This window comes from Ascaphus truei, chromosome 7, assembly GCF_040206685.1.
Source record: "Ascaphus truei isolate aAscTru1 chromosome 7, aAscTru1.hap1, whole genome shotgun sequence".
Taxonomy (NCBI): Eukaryota; Metazoa; Chordata; class Amphibia; order Anura; family Ascaphidae; genus Ascaphus; species Ascaphus truei.
The window spans coordinates 78,467,758-78,477,980 of record NC_134489.1 but is presented as its reverse complement, the minus strand read 5'-3'; positions in this window follow the sequence as shown (position 1 = coordinate 78,477,980).

The window sequence follows — 10,223 nt, the reverse complement described above, 5'->3', positions numbered from 1 at the left end:
CGACTGGGCACCAAACATGTCTGAAAAAGCGGATCATGGAGATAAAATGAAAAGAAAAGATGCTGAGAGCCACTGACCTGTAAGGAATCCACTCCTGGCTTTTACTATAGCCTTGCAGACATCTGCAGTTGCAAGCTTCCTCTGGCAATCAATGGCACATGTGCTGTCTCTCATTGCAGCTTCTGCTCTGTGCCCTATCATTGGAGGAATGCTCACACACCCTCCTCCTGTGATTGGATCTCCGCCCTTTATACCCTGGGCGTTGGCACTGAAACAGTGCCGAGCATAATTCCTACCCTGGACGTTACCGTCTCTGCCACAAGCCGCTCTGGCTTGTATCCTGGTGTACTAACTTCTCTAGTTCTTATCCCTAGTTCCTAGTTCCTGATGCTGCCTGCTAGTTCCATGAGAGGGCCCGTTCCTGAGTTCTCTGCTGAAGCATTGTTTCCTGTGGCCGCCTGCTAGTTCCATGCGGGGGCCCGTTCCTGACTTCTCTGCTGAAGCGTTGTTTTCTGAGGCCGCCTGCTAGTCCCATGCGGGGGCCCGTTCCTGACTTCTGTGCTGAAGCGTTGGTTTCCCGACGCTGCCCTGCGGTGTACTTCGGCCAGCCTGCTGTCTCCTCCTGCTGAGACCGGCGTCATGGGCCGAGGCCGCTCCTCACGAAGAGGCCACTCCCGCGCTCACGCTCCTAAGCTGAAGCAGGGAACTCCTGACTACCTGTTGCCGAACTCCTGCTTGAATAACGACGATGCTGCCTTCTCCAATCCTGACCCTGCTACGTACGACTACGAACTGCGCACTCCGGATCAGTCTGCGCGGACTAAGGTCGGTGATTATATAACCCCACCTCAGCCCTGCGGTCCGGTCCCGGTTTGTGGCGAGCACAATCGTAACATGACCCTCCCCAAAACTCAGACCAATCTGACGCGACAGGACTTACAGCTGTATTAAATCAATCAAGTCAGATATGGCTTGATAAAATGGAGTTGCGGCTGGAAATATTCACGACTCAGATTGCAGAAATAAATAGCCAGCTCATGAAGCATACCTCTAAAATAACCAATAATGAGCAACAACAAAAAAAATAGAAGGAGCACACAAAAGATTTGGTAGTGTCAAAAGACTTCCAAGTGTATTAATACATCAGAGTCAATACAGGTAACGTTTCTGGACACAAGGTCCCTTCCTCAGACCAAATAAATCTTTGTTCATCTAGAAGTTCTTGTCGTGGGGTATGGGGAGGTGCGCTCTATTACTTTGGATGCTAACTTAATGGAGCTACAGATCAAAATAGTCAATCAGGCGTACATATCCCCAGCACAACTGAATACATTCCAACATGGGTCCACGGTACTGTGTCAGAAATGTGGCTTCAGTGATGCTAATATTTCATATTGTTTGTGGTACTGTAAGAAGATACAGACATTTTGTAAAAGACCTTGGGCTTTCTAAATAACCTCTTGCGAGTACAGCTTTCCTTTGACTTCAGGGCAATACTCTTTGGATATTTGAAGGTTTGGGAAACTATGACTAAGGGTACCACAACTAGCAGGTGTAATTCTTTTGTTGGCACGAAAGTTGATATTAGTCAATTGGATCAGAACACATGCCCCAACGATTGCCCAGCTAGAATCATTCCTGTTCATGTCCAAAGAAAAATTTGCCCCATATGGAGACACGGAGCAGAGAACGGATACATTCCTACATAAATGGAAGCCATTCCTAAACACTCTGTCTCCCAACACCTTCAAAAAGGTGATGAGTCCCTTCAAATACTCGAACTGGGTATCCACTGCATTGCTTCATGGGAAAGATTAAATGAATTATGGGATCTGAGTACATAACTGTAACAGGGGAGTAATCCCTGTTCAAGTAATGTGCCTTTAATCTAGCAGTGTGGTGGTTAACTGCTGGTAGTCAATTAATAAACACCACCTGCCTGATTTAGATTGCTAACAAAAGCCTTTCTGTTGAGACAGGAAGTGACTCCTTAGCTCTGAATGAGAGCTGACCTTTGGAGAGACAGAGCAGTGTTCTTGAGACTCCCAGGAGAGACTGACCAAGAGAACACACATCTCTGGAGCTGAACGGTCTTGAGCTCTGCACAGCATAGCTGATTGCAAGACACCAAATAAGACTTCTAAACCTGGATGCTGATATTTTCTGTGCACGCACGGGTGCGGTTCCAGGAGAGCAGAGAAGCTTACTCTACAGCAAGAAACAGATAAGACTTTCATAATTAAGAGACTGCTTATATCTGCTTATTTCATGCTATATGTTTTGGGGCTGCGAGACATGCTTGACTTAGGGAGTTGTGAATTAATTACATGGTATTTTCACTAGAGATACTCCCAAGTGAATAGAAGCTTTGTTCCCCCCCCCCCCCCCGTGTGTTTGGATGATTTCCTGATGAAAAGGAAAAGGCACAATAAAGCCTATTATAATTTCACCTTATAAAGTCTCCAATTGTGTACCTCTGTGAACGTCCGTCTACAATAACCAACACGACAGTCTGAGGCATTTGGATCCGCAATGTTCTCTCTCTCTCTTCTCTCTCCCCCCTCCCTTCCCTCTCCTACCTTCCCCTAGAATATTATTTTCAGTTATATGTGAAAAAAAGAAAGTACAGTATTGATGTTTGTTTGATTATTTCCTGAAGCAATAATAATAAAAAGAAATATTAAAAAAAAACCACCAGTGCTTCAGACACTGACAGCCCCGTGATGGTCGCTGCACCACCTCCCTGTGGACTTCCAATTGATTGATGAAGAGATTCAGAAATTACATTCCGAATGCAAGGCACATGTCTGGTCCTGCAACAAATGGTGTTGGTCAAGCAATACTTTACTTCTGGGGCGGAATGAGCAGATAAATGATTATTAGCCATACCCACCCCAGAATTTTCAGACCAAAAAGTGACATGCCAACATGTCAGCTCGACTGGCACCACCATAGGAAACAACTCCAAAAACACACAATTCTTTGATAAATCAGATGCCTTCCAACTCCATGGCCACCACTGCCCATCCACATATACCCTAAATTTGACCACTCCCGCAGCATCAAGAAAAGAGGGACAACTCATTATTAGAAACGACTGCTTTCTGGCAGAATGTCTGGCTCTTTTTCCCCCCAAAATAAATGCTCCTAAACACTTAGATTCTCCTTCATCTTCCTCGAAAACCTTTTGTCCATGGGTAAAGTTCTGTAAGCAATCCCAGCCACCCCAACAGCAATGTCTGTCATCTCACCTTTTTATCCAAGATTACCCTCACTAATTGGGGACCTCAACTCCAAATTCTCCTCCTCAGGTAAATTAGATACAATTTCTTCAGTATGCAACTCAATACCTAGAAAACTAAACCTTGTGCAAGGCCCTTCCTTCCATTTTTCCCTGTGCAAGCAGAACCCCAAAATCCTTGTAAATCCTGTGCAACGCCCCCAAAAGCTCTTTATGGAATCTGGTGTTGTTCGGCTCAACAAAAGAAAGTTAACCAAGAAATGGCTAATGCAATGACTTCCTGATACACTTTTAACCCAGAGTCAACCAGCAGGGTATGATAGATGTTATCCCAGGCTCCTTCTTGGGATCCACGCCCTTTGGTAAAATCCCAAGACCCTTAATCAGAGACTCAATGGACAGAGCAGTCTTCCAGCACAAACTTAATTCCTTCTGCAGCCACTGCTGGTGCTGCCTAACTGACACCAAGTTACAACTGCTTTTGTTCCCTAAATCTTTTTATTTGAATACCCTATATAAAACCCCCCAACAATGACTGGGGTATACAGTATCCCTTTAAGGATACTGTACCTCTACAACTAGCTCTTTCTCCTGTTACCAGAAAATATGCCACTGACCTTCCCAACTTTTTTCCCTCTCCCAGCTATGTCGTTCTTGAAGAAACGCAACACTGGATTGTTCCCCCTAGAAACGGAAAATTAGTGCTTGAACTTACCATTTCCAGATCACCTGCACTGGCCATTTAAAAAAAAATAAAAAAAATACATGGTAGGCCCCTTAAATATACCTATTATCCCTGCCCACATGTCCTCTGTAACTCAACCCAAAGTATGCCCCACTCAGCAATTCGCTTAACCTGTTGGCTCCTGCCCCTTCTAAGCCTAGCTGCTAATTAAGATTACAGTGCTACATTTAAACTAAGAAATGCATTTGTGCGATGAAACTTATAGCAGCAATTTAAAACATAACAGTCATTTACATCAATGGAACACAATTCTCATCAACAAATTCTTCACTTGAGAATATGATTGACGTTAACTTGCATTTATGACTTTTCCAGCTCCATTTGTCATTAAAAAAAAAGAAACAGAGAGAAAAAAAAAAAAACACTTTTAAATTTTATTTCTAATACTGCTCAACAATCATTTGCACTGTATAAGCAAGTGGAAAAGTCTTGGCGAGAGTACACACACACACACACACACACACACACACACACACACACACACACACACACACACACACACACACACACACACACTATTCAATTTAAAAGCAAATTTGTTAAATTTAAATGAGATATATAAATGACTTGATACACATTACAAATGGGAAAAATGTTGACTTCTCTAGTCAGATCAAAGTGATTAATTTAAATTTGATGATCTTATTAATAATGCATTTTGTTTGCAGGAATGCTAATGTGGAGGTAAGTTTTGAAAGGCATCTATTAAAGCCAAGAAAGCAGCTGTGACAGGACCTCTGTAAAATACATGTCTTGCATTGTTTTGTGATATATAAGCAGCAACATGTTGTTTCTGACATCGACATAAAGTACAAAACCTCTTGCACAATATAATCCTCAATGGGTTTATTAATGAAAATGTGCGTTACTCCATCTACAGAAGCTTTGAAACCAAAGATGCATCCAGTAACATTCTCTGCTATTGAGCAGTGTAGTGTAATGTAATCACTTAACTTAGAGGTACAGTACAGTATAGCACCAAGTTTACTTCACTCCATGAGTCACTACTGAATAATATATTGCCACTAGGCAGATATAGGAGATTCTGTGTCTTTCACCTCCTATCCAATACATGTCAATCATGCTGCATATTCATTAGCGAAAGGAGGTAAAGTGGATCAAGGTGAAGCAAAAGAGCTTTATTCACGACTGCGACTTCATGCAGCATTTACTAGAATTGAAGTTTAAAAAGCTGGTACTAAGAGGTAAGACTGCTTGCTCCAACTTTGTTACTGAATCATTACTGTAACTAAGGATGTTTGATTCTTTCACATTCTACTGCTGATACAGTACTGTATGTTCATTTATTTATAAAATGTTTTACAGTGAGAGGTACATTGAGATACCATTTAGGTTTTCATGTACAGGTGGTGGATAGTCATATATTCTAACTATAAATCCACTCTACCAGATATCTGACAAAATAATAATGCTGGATTTTTTTTATATACAGTACACAATTGTTCTATTTTTTGTTTCTTCCCAAAACCTATAACTTTTGATCCAAAATGTCTCCTCTTCAGGCACCTGCAGGAGAAACTGAATAAAAAAATAGCAAAAACTCTGTTTGGCTCTATAAAATATCTGAGACTTAAAAATTGCAGCTATTAACTTCAAAACAGTTTGTCACTAACTATCATGAAAATATAAATATAATGATCATCTATACATACTCTTTAAAGCACAGGGAATTATATACATTTATTGTATGGTGTTTGAACACAAACCCTGTACTGATCATTACTGTAAATTGTGACACATAGCATGTAGACAAATTATATAATAAATACTGTATAAGCATTTGCAGAATTTGTATCACATTACTGATGGAAAAACAGGCCCACAATACATATTACAGTAAGAACAATGTATTGTGGTTGTCCCCCAAATGGAACTGTTTAAACTTATAAAGCATAGTAGATCTTATTATAGTCAAAGAAAAACTGCTATACAGATATAGTAAATTATAACTTTTTCTGAAATTTCCTCAAAGACTGGAAGCCCCAAAATGAATGCAGTTAGATATTTTTGTTGCACAATAATTTCCACGTATTTTATTGTATTTAAAATGATCTTGCATTTGGGTTTTAGTAATTTACTAAAACTATTTCGAAAGGATAATGGCATTCTGCTTTTAAATAAAATAATGTTTGTAGCACCATGTATACTGTGTGTGCCTCCTATGCATCTCAAGTAAAAAAACAATGACCATCTCGCATTACAAATAACAAATATAAAATCAGTCAGTGAACTATTTTTAAACATTCCACCTGTCTCAATTTTTTGAAGAATTGTCATATCATACATAAAGTATTATTTTTTTATTCTAAATATCTCAGCACTCCCCTTGTTCCCTTTAAAGGTGCTCAGTTAAGTAAACATTTTAGTATGTACCTTAATCCTAAATTAAAGATTCAAATATCCATACTTTATACTTTGATTTTTTACCATAAATATTATTTTACTTTTACTGAGATAATTTCTTTAGGTTATCAAGCATGAAAATTAGAATGTGTGCTCATTCCTGTAAAATTCTTTGTACAGCACTATATGCACTGTCAACACTACAGGCAGTCCTCGTTTTACAACGCTTCGCTTTACAACGAATGGCTTATCCAACGCTATGCAATGCATACCTATATTCATTTTTACAACGCCAAAACGGCTTATCCAACACTCTTACGACGCTTGTGTATGTGTGCATATTTATATATATACACATTCACATAAACAACGTTGCAAAGCGTCGTAAGAGCGTATATATATAATATTATACTATATAATATTATATTATACTATATAATATATTATTTATTATGTTATATTATATATATAATGCAGTATATACACTATATATTTTATTTGTGTGCTGCATATCTTATTGCCTGCATAAAATATTTGGTGTATTTTAGTGTTAAAAATGCCTTCAGGAACGGAACCTTTCATTTAAACAGTGTTCCTATGGGAAAACGTGTTTTGCTTTACAACGTTTCGCTTTACAACGCCATTTTGAGTAACGCATTGTGTCGGATAACCGAGGACTGCCTGTACATAAGAATAACATATTCTGATTATGCCAACAGAAACTGGTTTCTCCGTTATTCTTCCAAAAGACCATATAGGGTCTTGCCTACAATATAGATTTTAAAGAGGCAGCCCAAGCAGCACGTTAAAATTTTTTTTTTTTAAATATTTATTTTTTGTTTTAATTATATGCAGCTTTTGATTGCTGCTGATGAAAATGAATTACCTAAACTGCCGATTATTCATTCTCCCGTAATTGATCAGCAAAGATCCTGATTCCCAGGGTTCACTAAATAGCTGCATTTCAGTTTTAATTAATCATTCAGTGTAACTCAGCAGCTACAATGTATTTTTATATTACTAAGGTAACATTATCTATTGTTACAGTTTGCAGCTCAAACTGCTGGGAACATTTGCAAAAAAATTATCACAAACAGGAAAAGGTTGCAAAGATCTTCCACTGCTGGGGAAGGGTGCTAAACCCTGTTATAGAAATCAAAGGATGTGCAGTATATTAAAACTCATTAAAAAATGGCATTAAGAGTTAAATACATTTTTTTTAAATATAAGTATTATCTAATACTACAGAACTGATATATTTAAAAGACGTAGCATATTGCATGGATTGCTCCTTTAAACTGGTTTGGCTATGCTAACTTGGTTTATGAAAAGGGCTTGTAACACCTTGGCGTCTATTGGCTAATGCTAGCCTGGGGTAGGTGAGACGAATGTGCTGAACTCTTTGGCGATAAATATCGAATCTTGATGACTGGCATCAAGGTGAGGAAAATTGCCATATTTAGTAATCTTGGTGCCGGTCCTGATTGTTACAGTCACATACATTGCTGTGTACTGTCCAGGAGACAGACCCGCTAGGCAGAGGTGGAGAGTAGAGACCCACCCGTACCTGGGATCCGAATCCTGAAGAGTAGATTAGTGAGGTCCAGGTCCGAGGTCAGGGGAAGAGAATTGTGGTCACAGTTCCGAGGTCAGGGCTGGAGAAGGCAGAATTGTCAAGGCAAGTAGACCGACAACAAGGCAGACAGGATACGACTTCAGCAGGTGAACATGAAAACTGAACCTTGCACAGGCAAGGAAGAAAGGGGAATGAAGCCTTATAAAGGGAGCAGGCAGGTGCAGGCAATAGATCCAGAATGAGGCTGACTTCCTGCCTCGGTGCCCATGTTGAGGGATCCTTATACTGATATTTTTATCGGTGCCAGTAAAAAAAATGTTTTTGTTATGGTAACAAAATGATGATTTGCACCTTTAAAATAAAGCTTTATTTTTTTGTGCTATTAACGCAGTTTTGCCATATCGCAGTTTGATCTCTAGGCCTCTCGCCCTTATCAATCTATCTTCTTCTTGCTATGGAAGCTGTAAGCTTCATTCATTGGACAGCCCCAGAAAAAAAAAATTGCATCACAGCATATTGAAATGCGGTCAACGTATCAAGAAACGTTTGCTGCTAAATCAATGTAAACATGGTATTTTAAACCTGCACACATGTATAATAAGAGATGTGCGTATAGTTACACACTTGCTTGGCAACATTTTCCTTTAGCTTTGCAACTTTTGCTTTCGTACTTTGCAAGAATGTAGCAAATGGGCTAGCTAGAGGGAGTGGGGAGTAGGAAAGATAAAGGGAGAGAGTATGAGAGAGGGGGAGAGAGCAAGAGTAGTGAGTGTGAGCAGGAAAGCATACACATTTCCCGGGCCAGGACTCGTTTCCACTACCCCGCTACCCCCCATGTGTCGACGGCCTGGTGAGACCCCGCTCTTTCTCTCATACCCTTACCTCTCTCCCAACACCCACATCTCTCCCTCCATCTCATCCTCTCCCTCACACCCCACCCTCTCATCCTCTCCCCCGTGTATTTCTCCCTCCCTCTTTCTCTCACTTACTCTTACTCCCCCCACCTCTTCCCATGTATTTCTCTCCGCCTCATTCTCTCTCCCTCACACCCCCACCTCCCTCTCCCCCTTACACCTCACCTCTTTCTCCCCCATCCTTTCTTCCTTATGCCCCTACTCTCTCTCTCCCTCATACCCCAGCTTTTCCTCCCTTACACTCCACCGCTCTTCATCCCTTGCACCCTCTACTTTCCCTATCACCATTAAACCCTTAAACCACACCTCTCCCTCATTACACCCCCACATCCCCTCCCCACACTCAATAACTCTGCAAGACACACAATAACCCCAAAATATACACAATGACCTATTCCCTCGATACACAACCCTTGTGGGAGGTCCCTGGTGCCACGCCGATCCCGTGGGTGGATGTGTTAGTTGGGCTCAATTTCTGGGCAGGTCCAACTTCCAGCATGCGCACAGGGGTGAGGCTTCAGTGAAGGGCTGGCCGCAGCAGGAGAGAGAGAGCAATGCAGCTAGGGAGAGTTGGGGCCTAGCAAGCCAACAGAGACCTTGTAGCTGGATGTGGATGTTGGGCCCAACCTCTGCTGGGCCCAACTGCCAACCAAAGCTGGCTGGCTGGGCCCCCTTCAGCCACCAGGCCTGGTACAGTTGTCCCAGCTCTCCCCCCCCCCCCCTCCCCTATATGCGGCCCTGAGTGTGAGAGTGACGGGGTTGTGTTGTGTGTGGGAGAGAGAGGGGGTGTAAGGTGAGGGAGTGAGGGGGGGAAGTGTAAGGAGTCTGAGAAGAGGGGAACATGAGCAGAGAAAGAAGGGGGGTAAGGAGAGAATAAGAAGGAGGGAGTGTGCAAATAGAAAGAAAGAGATGCTTTGTGATTTTTGTCACATATACATATACCATATTTCCTTGATTCTAAGGCCTTGGACATGGTAAAAAATACCGCGCTGAGACGTGCTGACGCTTATGCTCTCCTTTTTTGTGTCCCGGCATGAGCATCAGCGAGCGCGCTTGAGAGGTGGGGCGGGAGGCGGGGCTAGCACGCCACGTCACGGCGCCGACGTCACTGAGTGCCACGTGACCGGCCCTCTGCTTCCCTCAGCGCTCAAACTAAAATCTGACTGTCGGGTGAAAGTCAGCACGCTTCAGCACCCCTGCGGAAGCGTTCGCGAGCCCCTGCTAAAGCCGCTCTCATTTCAGCTGCAGGGCCTCACTGACAAGCGTGAGTGCGGTTCAGCTGCGCAGGTAAGACAAGCAGCTAAGCGCTGACCATGCCCGCGGCCTAGGACACACTTTTTTCACATTTTTCCCATTTCTGAAATCGGGATGCGTCTTACAATC